Genomic DNA, 14,867 nt, shown 5'->3' with positions numbered 1-14,867 from the left:
ATAATTGTTACCAAGACTGATTTTAAGGGCTGGAAAAGTAAAGGTAAATGTTTTGTGGCAAAGGAGGGGAGTGATTAACCTTACAGTCTAGGAGCAGAGGTCCCTGGGACCATAAAGGGAGAAGAGTGGAGAACGGGACCCTACCCAGAGAAGCAGTGATGCCAGGGATGGAGGCAGAGACAATGACGTGGGGAGATGGGGAGATGGAGCGCCTTTGGATTTGGAGAGGAAGAAGGGCTGTGTGCTGATGACCGACTGGGGCAGAGCGGTGGGGACAGGCTTACGGGGTATACCTTTGGTTGGTGGATGCTGCATGGAGGGAATTGTAACTATGGTAAGGAAATGATACACAACCGGAACAATGTGAGACTAATGTTCTCCCATGTAAACTATCACATAATTCACAATAAAGCATTAAAAAAAAAAAAGAGAGAGAGAGAGAGAAGTGCTCATAATTAGGTGCAGAGTAAATGTTGGTTGACCTCATTCCATTAAGATTTTGAAGAAATAATCATTAAATGAGCCCTGGTATGGCACTGTAGGATAAGCACAGGGCTGCTAACTGCCAGGTAAGCATTTCAAACCCACCAGCCACTCTTGGAAACCCTATACTGGGTCACTATGAGTTGGAATTGACAAAGGACACACAAAACAATACAGCAACAATCTTTAAATGCTTTAAATATATATGTATCTTTTGAAATAATAAAATTGATTCCATTTGGACGGACAGTGTTTCTGGACAGTTCTTTATCTGTAATTACTATTTGAATTAATTCCACCTCACAATGACCCGACCTTATAATGGGTTTCCAAGGAGCGGCTGATGAGTTTGAACTGACAACCTTGTGGTTCAAACTGACTTTCTGGTTTACTGCATTATTCTGCAGCACCACACCAAGACTCATAATTCCTCTTAATGCCATGTTAATTGACTTAGAGATTTTATATAACCACAGAACTTTAGATATCTTGAGAGAAGAGATAATGGCAGTTTAAGTGGAAGGTGAACAGATTATCAAATCACAGTGTGTTAATTTAGAGAATTAAAAATCCTATGAATTTACAAATAAGTTAGGATATCTCAAAGTAAACAAAACAATCAAAAGGGAAATAGTGGTTTAGGTGCATGTGACTTCAGGAAGGGGCGGGCAGCGAAGGATGGAGAGTGGTTTGGAGACTTCCTTGTAATAGTTACAGTAATTTATTGTATGTCTCCTGTCCACATAGGGGGTCCCATGAGTCGGAATGAACATGCCAGCAATGGGTTTCTTTCTTTCTGCTTTTGGTTTCTTTCTATGCAGTCTATTACAATAAGATATAAATCACATTCCCTGTTTTAAAGAAATTGCTTTCCTTGGGTGGAGGAGCAACAGGACACTCATGAAACACTTAGTTATAACAGTGTGAGATTTGTGTGATTGGGAAAATAAGTGGGATTCACTATCAAGATTACCCTCCTTTAGGCCAGCGAACTTTCCTTGCTGATCATTTTTTTTCCACCCTGGGACCAGTTCCTGGTCTAGATGAATGTAGAAATTCTTGTTGAGATGAGATCCTGGACTCAGAATCATGAGTTACGATCTCTCTCTTTAGATCTTCCTTTTTCCTAAGGTCTATTGATCATTAGAATTATCTGTGGAGTTTTAAAAATTCAAGCACTGTCAGAATCTCCAGGGCTGTGAATGAGACAACTGTATATTTAAAAGATGTATACAGGTATTTTAGAACTATCCAGTTTCTGGTCCAATGATCTGCATCCCATTTGCGTATCTACCTGGTCTTTACTTCCCACCTGGCCATTCTCTTCCTGCTGTATAAGGATCCCTTCTTTAGGTGTCTAATTTGATTTGTCTTAAGCAACATTTGGGGTTAACTCTTTTTTTAAGATCATTGAAATTTAAAAATTGGGACCAGTTGATTGAATTACAGAGAAACAGATCCCACTTAAAGATCTATTTTGGTCAGTGAATATGTGTTTATCTACTCCATCATCGTTACGTGGAATATTTATTCTCTTGTTTTTTTTTTGTGTCTTTATTCTATGTTCTGTAATTGCTTCCAAAACACACTGTGCTCACCTGTGTGTTGATTGTAGATAACAAGATGAATAAATGTCTATTTTGAGCATGAATATACACTTGTTTCTCTAGCTCTCTGATTGTGAGATTAATTTGAGAGAAAGTGATTCTAGTCTATTTGAATAACTTCTCTGGTATAATAAACATAAAACTTATTAAGAAAGCAATTTTATTTTTATTTATTTATAAAATGGTTGCGTAGCCATTGTTGTTGTTGTTAAGTGCTGTGGAGTCAGTTCCGATCCATAGCAACCCTGCATAGGGTTTCCAAGGAGCAGTTTGTGAGCTTGAACCACCAATTTTGCCGTTCAAACAGATTTTGCAATCCAGAGCATTAATCCAGAGCTCTACACCATTCATAGAGATTAAATGAAAAGAACAATTTTTTAATGTCTATTATAAGGTCAGTAGTTTTAACATTTATCAATACAAGTAACATTGGGACTGTCAAATTTGTTGCCTGGGCTTTATGACTGTAAATGCATTTCTGGTTCCAGTGTTAACCTAGGATGCGTCTGACATGGTTTAAAAATTGAGTGTGGATGAGACCAAAGATAACAGATTTGCTAGAGTAACATGAAATGGTTATCTAGTTATTTGCTGGTCCAAGAGCATGACAACCATATATGTATGTGTAGATCAAATAAAAGTGGGAGCCTTTGTATAACTTGCTGACCGAGGCCAGTACGTTTAACATCATCACATTGAATGCCCCGTAGATTAGGGGCTTTTGTGTTATTCATGAGTATTTACTGAGTTGCTAGCATTTTGGTTCTCTATTAATTACTGTGTCTCCCCTGAGAAAAGTGTAGGAATTTTTCTATTAGAATTTGTTATATCTGTAAAATATTGGCACAAATAAATTTTAAGCCTGACATATATCTGTCCTCTTTTATTTGTTGCCATAAATGCCATGACCATTTCTGTGTTCTTATAAGATCTGTCACTAAAGCAATTGAGAGATAACTATAGGAAAAAAAAAAATCAAAATGTGGGGATAAAAAGGGAGTTTGAAGCAGTAGAGAGAGTATGGCATAAGCGTAGCATAAATTGTAATGGATTCCAAAGTAGGTACGTGGCTCTTACTATCTTAGGAACGCTTTAAACCAAAGGCTTTGCTTTTGTAGGATTCTAGGATTGAATGTAGCCTTTGAGGTAATCTAGTTCATAGCCTTCATTTTAAAAATAAGGAAAGAATACAAAGGTTAACTGACATGGTCATAAGCACACAAATAATGGTATTGTCTACTGGCTGGCCAGCATGCTGCTACTCATCTTTATTTTTAGGGTGAGCAAAGTAGGTCATTTGCGTCAGCAGTTCAATAGAAAGGCTAAGATCACCAGGCACCTCGATTTTTCCCTATGAATGGATAATTTCCAGACCTTATTTTCCTCCTTTCCTGTATTTTATACTGTTGACTCCTTTCTTTCTTGAAATTCTATGTTCTTTAAGTTTCTGTGGCTGTATGGTCTCTAATTTCTGTGAACTTTATTATCTATTTCCTTCATGGGACCACTTTATACTTTTACTCCTTAACACCGAGTCTCCAGAGTTCTGCGCTCAGCCCACTGCTCATTGCATGTTTTGTTTTCTCATTTGGCAATCTTAGTAACATAGTTTTTTTCTTACTAGGATCCCCACACCATGCTGAACACTTCATACTGACTGGCAGGCTTGGTCCCTGAACTATGGACTAAGTGACCTTACAGATTTTTTGGGTTTCAGTTGAGGATTCTTGCATTTCGTTGTGATTGATGTGCTGAGCGGCAAATGTATATGCAGCTCTGTTGTCCCACAGAAATATCACACTTTACACACCTAACATGGAATTTGTTGTTTTGGTTGTCTCTCACTTCGTTTCCCAAACCTTACATCTCTTCCTGAAGTCTATGTCTAGTTAGTATCATAGTTACTTAGACTCTTAGTCACAAAGTTTCATCTAGGCTTCAATTCAGCCTTGGTTCTTGCTTTTTCTTTTCCTTCCAATGACGAAGTCTGTGCTCATTTGCTTCTTTATCATCCCTTGTCTGTACTTTGGAAGTAGGCATCTGATGAGTGATGTGTTACCCCAGGTGCACTTCCTGTTTTGTGCCTTCCTGAAATCCACTCTGCACACAGCTACTGGAATGATGTGTGTTGACTAGCGTGCATCTAACCACGTCCAATCTCTGTCTGAAACCCGTGCTTGGTTTTATATATCCTACAGGGTCAGTCCAAAGCTCCTTAGCATGACACTCAAGATTGTGTGTGACTTGGCCCCATCTTGTACTATCTGCCCTCCATAAGTAACTGCTTACTGCTCTCTGACTATGTCATGCTGATTTTGACTCAGAATTCTTGTGTATTCTGTTTTCTCTGCTTGGAGCATATCACCTCAAATCTAACCTCAGGTTCTTTGAACTTCAGCCAGCAGCTTGCTGTTGTTGTCACTGCTGTTGTTAAGTGCTGTCATGTCTCTTCTGTACAGTCAAAGCAACCCTATACAGTGTTTCCAAGGAGTGCCTGCTGGGTTTGAACTGCAATCTTGTAGTTCAAACCGACCTTGCAGTTCAGTGCTTATCCTTCAGCGCCACACCAGGACTCCTGCAGTTAGTTGTGTTGCCTACTAATCTTGGAAGTTACCAGCAGCCTGTCATCTGACCTGTCAACCTTAGGTTCATCAATCCCTATAGCGCTGTGGGTTAACACACTTACTGCAAAGTCAAAGAACCAGAGGTATGATGATGAGCCAGATGTAGAATCCAGACCCAGCAAAGAGAAAGTCAACTTTTCCACAGCATCCACGTATATCGGGATGAGGCTACACCCCCAAGGAAAGTTCCTTTCAGTCTTATCATGGGTGATTGCCATGTTTTAACTGCCAAACCACTGAAAACCATGGCCTGGGCAAGTTGATATAAAACTGTAACCATCACAGGAAGTGACAAGATTATAAAACACATGCTAAACTTGTTGTCTGCCAGTCAATTGTGACTCATGGCAACCCCATGTGTTACAGAATAGAACTGCTCTAAGACATTTCATTTTTCACTGTAATCTTTACAGAAGTAGATCACCAAGCTTTTCTTCCATGGTTCCACTGAATGGGCTTCAACCACAAATGAACCCTTAGTTAGTAGTCAAACCCCTTAAATTTTTTGTCACAGCTAGGGTTGTTGCCATATTGTTATTGTTATTATACCATGAAGAAACATTTAAAAGCCCATTTACAAGGTAAAAATGATCTAGAGTCAATGTCTTCTAAAAAATCCCTGAAATAAAATGTACGATGGGAAATAAAATCACAAGAGGTGATGCACTCAGGAGGCTGCACTGGTTGTCAGTGGGCTCACTCCTGCCGCTATCCCTCTGGGACCTAGAAGTGGTGAATATATACACATATGCTACTTCTCTGCTTGCAAATCAAGGAACTGTGTGGACAGATACTGTGGAGATCATTGTTTCCCTTGGTGTGCTCTGTTGGACTTTAGGTCCCAAATGGAAGGTGAATTAAGTTGTCCGTAAGTTTCATTTACACCAAATTGCAAAGCGTTAGAACCTAAAAGGTATTATTAAGACTAGATTTGGTGCATGGTACTGATGAAATAATCATTAATAAAAGTTATACCTAGGAATAATTGTGGTCAATTATTAAAAATTTTTTTGTAGATGCATTCCATTTTAATTTTAAAAGCTGTTCTCCCAAGGAGTATACTTCTTGTATCTTGTTTGTACCTTGAATTGGTTTTCCTAAAACAGGGAGTTGTGGATGACTTTCAGGGGTTTATGGAGTCTATGAAATTGTGTGTAAAATTTTATGTGTATGTAGTTTTTTTTTTTTCTATTTTATAGAAAGAAACCAGTTAGATTCTCAAAGGTGTCTATTACGCCAAAGAAAGTCCTTCATTTTTGTTCTTAGAATTGGAATAAAATTTATGCTACTATGGAATTTTGGAAACATCTTCCTGACCTGAAATTTTATTAGTAGGTCAGCTTTGTGCATGTAGTAAAACATACTCTGATTTTTCATAACTTCTACTTATAGTGGGAGTAAAAAAATATTTACTGTAAGAATACCATCTCAGCAAATTCCAAGTTTACATAGTTTTATTTGCATGAGAAATATAATTGCTTGTGAAATGCAATAATTTATTTTCATTTGCATTTAGAAAATATATTTAATGTGTTTGATGCTTGGGTAATTAAGACTACTTCAGTTAACACCCCAACTTTTTTTTTTTTAACTAGTTCTGAGCTTTCTAATGAATAACTACTTCTTTATTTTATTTAAATTAATATTACTTTAATTATACTTGTATTCAAAACAGGATGAGGCAAGAAAAATAAATACCACATTAACTCATAGACCTAGAGGGTAGCAGAGGGCACTCGGTTCTCTAGAAGTGGGACTGGGGAGGCAGAGTCAAACCTAACCAGAAGTGATAATGAGTCAGAGGTTCTGAGCCCAGACAGGGGTCTGGGGACTGCAATGGGGCTTCTTTCTGATGGAGAAGACAGTGTAAAGGACTGTGAGTGCTTTAAACTTTTGTTGAGTTATATGAATCATGTGCTGGTACCAACAATTTAGTCAGCAGATAATATCTAGAAGTACCTCAGATTAATAAGGAGATAGTATGAAGCTTCCATAGGAGAAAGATGAGGCTTTCTGCCCCCGTCAAGATTTACAGCCTCAGAAACTCTGTACAGGGTAGCTATGAGTCAGAAACAACTCCATGCACAAAACCACCAATCACCACCAGTAGAAACTTATGAATATCAGACGTGGAACCAAGATAGCCAAGTTCAATCTCAGCTTGAACTTGGACAGTTTGCTTAACACTTCTGTACCACAATTTCCTTTTCTGTAAAATGGGGATTATTGAAATAGAACCTACCTCATAGTCTTCCTTGGGAGTGCAGTGGCACCATATGAAAAACACTGGACTGTGAACCACAAGGTCCATAGTTTGAGCCCTCCATCCTCTCTGTGGGAGAAAGATGAGGCTTTCTGCTCTCTCTAAGGTTTAAAGCCTCAGAAACCTTATACAGGGTTGCTATGAGTCGTTCAAACCTACTCAATTGAACTTAACAACAACAACAACATAGTGTTCTTTGGAGGATTCAATGAGCTGTTATTGTTAGCTGCCATTGAATTGATCCCTGATTTGTGGCAACCTCATGCACAATGGCGCAAAATAGTACCCAGTCCTGCCATCCCCATGATCAGTTGCAGATTAGACTATTGTGATCCAAAAGGTTTTCATTGACTGGGTTTTGGAAGTGACTTGTGGGACCTTTCTTTCTAGTCGATCTTAGTGTGGAAGCTCTGCACACACTTTTCAACACCATGGTGTAACACACAACCTTCGCTGTTAGATGGGTAGGAGCTGCGTGGGGGGTGTTTAGGTCAGGCATTGAACCAGGGCCTCCTGAATAGAAAGTGAGAATTCTACCACGAAACCACCAGAGCTCTCTTCTCACCTCCAATTAAGTGAATATTACGTTAGAACTGTTTAGAACAAAGTGAATGTATGTTCCAGCTGTAGTGGATGGAGCTAAGGAAAGGGGTTGAGCAGAGGGAAATATGCTTGTGAAACAGCACCATGACTTTGGAGGAGAATCTACCTACTTTTTTATGTCACCCCCCCACCCCCACCCCCAAACACACATAGACACCTCAAGCCCTTGGCTTTCTAGGCATTGTTGTTGATGTTAAGTACCATCGAATCAGTTCCAACTGATAACAACCCTGTATAATGTTTCCAAGGCTTTTAAACTTGGAAACTAGTTTTGGCAAGGGCAGAAAGTCTCATATTTATCCCGCAGAGTGACTGCTGGTCTCGAACTGCCAACCTTGTGGTTTGCAGTCCAGTGCTTATTGTATGAAGCCACTGTGCTTCCTTCCAGGTATGCCGTTGTTGTTAGGTGTTGTTGAGTTGGTTTCAACCCATAGCGACCTTATATGTACAACAGAACAAAACACTATCTGGCCTTACACCATCCTCACAATTGCTGTTACACTTGAGTCCATTGCTGCTGCCACTGTGCCACTCCATCTTATTGAGTGTCCCCCTGCTTTTCTCTGTCCCTCCACTTTACCAAACATGATGTCCTTCTCCAGGGACTGGTGTCTCCTGAAAATATGTCTGAAGTATGAGAGATGAAATCTGGCCGTCTTGGCTTCTAACGAGCATTATGGCTGTACTTATTCCAACACAGATTGTTCTTTTGGCAGTCCATGGTACCTTTCATATTCTTCTCCAACACCATAACTCAAAAGCATCAAGTCCAGATATGAAGGTGGTAAAATTGTAAATATGGCATGCATAGCTATGCTATAGAAAATTTATTACATACAAATGCATGACCTCCTGGTTTATATGTGCCTTAGAAGTTGTGTAATAATTGCCTGTAAAATAACATAAAAACTGCTTTTTGATCCGTTTTGCTAGCTAGCTAGTTATCTCAGATAAAGATGAAGTTAGCTGTGGAACAGTGGGGTGACCTGGGCATTGTATTTTGTTCTCAGAGCACCTGTTTTTCTCTGAGTGTGTTTACAAAGTTTTATGGTTAAATTTATCTACTTTGCAGTTCTATAAGATAAGGACTGGACTGCTAACTTCAAGGTTGGCAGTTCAAACCTATCTATCAGTCACTCCTTGGAAACCCTGTACAGGATCACTCAGCAACACTTATCAACAACATGGCTAAATAAGGACCTATGTAAAAGAATCCCATACTAAGAGCATGGCGCTGAATGGCTTTTCTTATTTTTTCTAAATTCCCACATAATTCAGTATTATTTCAAAATATCCTTTTCTTTTTCTCATTTTTATTTTTCCATCACCTAGTTCCCTCAGCTTTAGCAAACTCCTCTGACAAACTTCCACTTCATGATCTTTTTGTTCGATGCTTTCTTTCTTTGTTCCATATGTAACTCAAGGCATTCCATGTTGTAAGCCTTAAATTCAAGTTCTGTTGAGCCTCATACTATAGTTATTGATCTAATTTATTAGCTTGAGCTGTTGTTTCTGAAGCTTAAAAAAAAAAATCAAACATGCAGCAACGACAAACAGGGTACATGGGCTTGGTAGTGCTTTCCAGATTTAGTCATTAGGTGAAATGGTGATATGGTGAAAGCCCAAACTGTTTTATTAATGCTACAAGTAAACTCTAAAATCTCCCTCAAAGATTCTGCTCTTCTTACTCTCTTCCTGGTATCAATACTGCCTTCTCTACATGCACAATGTGCAAACTACAGGATTGAGAGGTAATACTTTAAATAGTTATGATCTTTTTTTTTTTTCTTTTCTCACCTGCACCTCATCTTATCTTTGATGCAGCATGAAAAAAAAAGTGAGAGCAACTGGGGTAGCTGGAAATATTGTAATTGCACCTTGTTTGGATTAGCTCGAGGCTCAGTTTGCTAGGTTTTTTAATCCACTCATCAAGGTGATATGAACTCAAAGGAGATCAGGTTTTGTTTAAAAAAGAAAAAGAAAGAACTGGAGTTACAGTTCATATCCTTAGCCATGTGAGCAGAAGGAACAAGTAGGTTTTATTTGAATACATATGTATATAATGTATTTATATATTTATATGTTACTTTTGCATTTGATATCTTGATATTTGTTGTAGAATCATGGTAGGTATTTTGAAAATCATGTACATCTGCTTAAAATTTTAGAACTGCTGTGGAAATGATAAGTTGCAAGCATGCTTGTCTTTTTGTGGATTTTTATTAATTCATCTTAAAGCAGTTACATTTTCATATTTTGTGGATGCCTATATGCACTCTGAAATACTATATCCCTGTGAACTAGGTATAATTTTAAGTGGAAAGTGTTTTAGTGATCTGTAGATTTTTAAATGCCCACATTTGTATTTTGGGGATACTGTCTTTAAGCTTATTTTATTTTCTTATTAAAGTTTGATCTGGGTTTTGTGTTTGGAGGACTAAACATTTAGTCCTGTAATAGTAAACACTCTTGGCCTAGAGTATGATAAATCTGTCATTTGAAGACATAAGTTTTGAAATTACTAAATTATGCAATAATGGTTGAAATCATTCTTTAAGAATATTTGACTGTAAAATGGCCAGATAAATTTGTCTAGCTATTAATTGTTTTGAAAAGACTGCTTTAAAGCAAAACCATGGACAGTAGTTCCAGAATCAAAGAGAGTAAAATGTTTACTGTGCATGTTCTCATATAGTTTGACTTTCTAACTCGAGAAGTTCCAAATGTGATTGTTGAGTCTTGATGATTGTTCATTTAGGTAGTGGAAGTTCTGCAAAGAGTTTTATTAGTCACATTGTAGAGTCTCCTTACACCATCCTTACCCTATTGCCCCATAATTTTTTTTTTTTAAGATTTATTTTGAAATGACTTTAGACTTAAAACTTGCAGAAACAACACAAAAGTCCACATATACCCTTCATTTAGCTTCTTCCAATGTTAACAATTTACATAATCATAGTTGTTGTTGTTGTTGTTGTAAAGTGCTGTGGAGTCAGTTTCTGACTCATAGCGACCCTGTACAGGGTTTTCGAGGCTGTAAATCTTTACGGGAGCAGAAAGCCTCATCTTTCTCCCGCGAACAGCTGGTAGTTTCGAACTGCTGATCTTGCGGTTGGTAGCCCGATTCGTAACCACTATGTTACCAGAGCAGAATATATGATCAAAACCAGAATATTAACATTGATTTGTTGTTGTTGTGTGCTGTGGAGTCATTCCGACTCATATTAACCCTGTACAGGGTTTCCGAGGCTGTAATCTTTACTGGAGCAGAAATCCTCATCTTTCTCCTGCGGAACAGCTGGTAGTTTCCAACTGCTGACCTTGAGATTAGCAGCCAGATTCGTAACCACTAAGTACCAGAGATCCTTATTAACACTGATAGAGTACTATTAATAAAGTACATATCTTATTCTGATTTCACAAGTTTTCATACAAACATCTTTTTTCTGATCCAAGAAGTAATCCAGAATTTCATATTTCATTTAATTGTTGTTACTAAGTGCCTTTAAATTGGTTCTATCTCATAGTGACCCTGTATAGGGTTTCTAAGGAGTGGCTAGTGGATTTGAATTGCCGACTTAGAATGCTGATGCTCTAGTGCCACGCTTAATTTCCCCCAATGTGTGGTGATTTTTCAGCATTTCCTTTGTTTACTTATCTTTCATGATCTTGAAACCTTTGATGAATATTGGTCAATTATTTTGTAAAGTGTTTCTCAATTTGGGTTAGAGTTGCAGTGATGAGGCTTACCTTACACATTTTTTACAAGAATGTCACAGAAGTGATGTTGATTCCCAGGGTGACATATCAGGCTATGGCTGTATCATATCACCGGTGAAGTTAAGCTAAACCAGTTGGCTAAGGTGGAGTCTGCTGGGATTTTGCACTGTAAAATTACTACGTTTTCCTTTGGATTAGTAGATATCATGGAAGTCATTCTGTGAGACTATAGAAATATCTTATTTCTTCTTAAAGTTTTGCTTACTAATTTTAGTATCCTTCATTGGGTCTTCTCTGCAACAATGATTCATGCTGTAGTCTAATGGTTATTTTGTATTTTTTATTTTATCTTTCATTTATTAATTGTACTTTTTCTATAAAGAAGAGCTATTCTTTCTCCCCTGTTTTTAAATTAAATGATGACTTTCCACCAGCAAAGACTCATTGATATTTATTTTATTCTGTGGTTTATAATCAAACACTGTCATTATTTTATTGCTCCAATTGTTTCATTTTAGTCATTAGGAACCCTTGAGCTTGACTCCTGCCTTTCTTGAGAACCTTCCTTTTTCTACTACTTTCATATTTTCTGGCACCACAATATGTTCAGGGCTTTTCTTGTATTTTTTTTTTTTTTAACTCTATGTAACTTAGCCACATCTCCAAGAGCCTTCTGGGTTGCAGCTATACACTATTGGAAAATGATGTTTAGAAAAGAATTATGAAAATAACTGTGCTTTCATGAGCCTACAAAGATGAAATAAATATTAAATAAAAGGTTTTTCTTTGCTTTGTTTTTTGGAAGTGTGTAGCTGTAACCAAGAAGGTTTGTTTTCCATGTGTTCCAGGATGTGACTAAATTGGAAGGCATTGCATTAGTGTCTTTTCCCAAGTTGACTTAGAATTATTAGTAACAGTCTTTATTTTTCACATTTTAATTTCAAAAATCTTTTACCATATCAAGTAAGAATTCTATTGTGCCAGTGAGGAAATGTATTTGTTTTCACCACCATGTGACAGTATGGGAAACGCAATAAACTCAAAAGCAAAATACAGCTCATCTATTAAAATTAACAGTTAAAATTATCTATGTAGGTTTAGGGCAGGGGTAGAAACCTTTTTTCTGCCAAGGGTCCTTTGCGTACTTATATCATTCATGGGCCATACAACATTATCAACCTAAAAATTAGCATAATGTGTTTGGTCAAACATTTAACGCACTTCTCTTTGGTGAGGTGTGTGATGCTAGCTGATGATGATGTCGCTATTTGCAACTGCTTTTCCAGGCTTGTGTCAAGCAGTCAGGAGTGTAATCGAAATCTTTGTGATGGTAAATTTTGAAAAGAACTGCTTAGAGCAGTAAGTTGTTCTGAACATAGAAGCATATTTCAATGCAAAGTCGAAGGTTCAAATTCACCAGCTGTTTCTAAAAAACCTTATACAGGGTCGCTGTGACTCAGAACCGACTCAATGGCAGTTAACAGCAACAACAATTCCTCAAAGTGGGAAATTCATCATTGCTTATGTAACATTTTAGAACTCAAGCAGTGAGACGTTAGTGTATTGAGCTTTCAGCTCATCATCACTTTGCAGCTGAATGATTTCGTGCTGTAGGTTATCAGGCACATCAGGCGGTTCCACATTGAACTGTGTAGCAAAGAGGTTCAATTCCATTTGTCTACTTTTCATGTCCTTGAATCTTTCATTAAGTTCCCTATTAGTTTCTCACATTCACCAGCATATTCAAGTGTCCTAGAAGAGTTTTGTCCTTCCAGAGTGGGGAGAGGAATGCACTGTGTTATACCTTTTGAGTTGAATTTTCCACAGCTTTAGCTTCAAATGATTTCATGTTTGAAAGCAGGTAGTTGAGAAGCTGATTGGGGTCCTTCACCTTGATGTTCAGGTGTCTGAGAGATACTTGGTAATGTCCACCATGGATGCTAGAACACACAGACACTTGCTTTCACTGAGTTTCCTGATAGGCTTTCCCTTTATCTCCACGAAATGCCTGACTTCATCCCACCATTCATAAAACCTCATGAACACAGGGCTCTGGGATACAGGGATTGAGGCATGGTTGGAATGGGCAAAACAGGGGAAATAATGTTAAGATTCTTGGCTGTCGTTTGAATCTTGGTTTCCCTTGCATACCATTATAAAACAGATACTTGAGGGGGAGAGAATGGTATAGCCAGAAATATTACCATAGAAAATTTGTAAGTCCATCTTCTGCCTATAAATGATTGGAATACCTAAAATGGGGCTACAACTTGCCCAGTGAGGAAAGCTTCCTGCGGAGTCTCTGCATTGCATAAGACCGTAGGTGGAATCCTGAACCCCATCCAGAGTCTTCTGAGGTGGGAAATTTCCACTTGAAAGGACAAGCAGACCAGCCTTGAGTGGCTAGAAGAATAGAAGATACTTCTTTAAAGAAAGACTGACAGGAAAAATACAAAACAATAATGGCAGTCTGACTGACTACTGTAAGAACAAGCAAATTGCTTGCCCAGGAGACATCAAGGCAAGTGGTCGGGTTGCCTCAGGGCAAACCCCATTCCAAGATTAAGACTCAATGGGAATACACGAGCAGACTTGTGCTCTGACTGGTGACCACAATGGTCACCGATATGGAGAAGTGAGGGAAAAACAGTAATGAATCTGCGAGCTAAGTCCTACCACATTCAGTAGACTCCTGTGAACCCACTATGGCAAGACCTGGGGACTCCTAGACCCAGAATCAGTGACATAGCCACAGAGGACTTGAGTGGAGAGTGAAGTGTCCAGCTGATAAGAAGAGAGGGAATATGCACAAGAACACCCACACTTTCAGATAATACCCACTTGACCTGGCTTCAATGGCTATATGATCAGAACTCAAATAGAAGAAGAAAGAAGAAGAAAAAAAGAGAAATCTGATACAATTTGATGAACTTGACCTACACCTTTGGATGCAGTAGCTCAAAAGATGGAACAAATCTTTATAGTGAGGATCATTCCCATCCCCTTTATACACAAGGAAGACAGGAATGGGCAACTTGGATATTGGATACCCAAAATAGGGGAGGGGGACTACAAAAGGCAAGAAGTGACTTGCTTACAAGGTTTCAAGAGGGAGCCTAGATCCAGAGGGCATGGAGGAAGGTAGAATCTCCACTGAGTAGTAGCCAATCTGTTTGGACGGGTCTAATGAAAGGAGATGGGCATAGCACTCATGTGGTACAATAGTGAATAATTACTATCAGGACTACCTGTGAGGGTTGGAAATGTAAAGGTAGATGTTTTGTAGCAAAAGGAGGGGAATGGTTGACTTTGCAGTCCAGGAATGTAGGTCCCTGGGACCATCAAGGGAGCAGAGCGGAGTGCGGGACCCTACCTTAAAAAACAAAAAAACCTCATGAACATGGTCCCACAACTTCATAGTGATAAACAAGATCACTATACTCAGAGTTGAGATCATTCAGTAACTCCTTAAGCTGGTGGCTGTTAAATCCTCTGATTTTGACAAAATTTATGCATGATACTACAACTGACATCACATTGTTGAGCCACAACAACTATGCACAGAGA

This window comes from Chrysochloris asiatica, unplaced genomic scaffold (assembly GCF_000296735.1).
Source record: "Chrysochloris asiatica unplaced genomic scaffold, ChrAsi1.0 scaffold00098, whole genome shotgun sequence".
Classification (NCBI taxonomy): Eukaryota; Metazoa; Chordata; class Mammalia; order Afrosoricida; family Chrysochloridae; genus Chrysochloris; species Chrysochloris asiatica.
Note: the sequence above shows the minus strand (reverse complement) of the source record.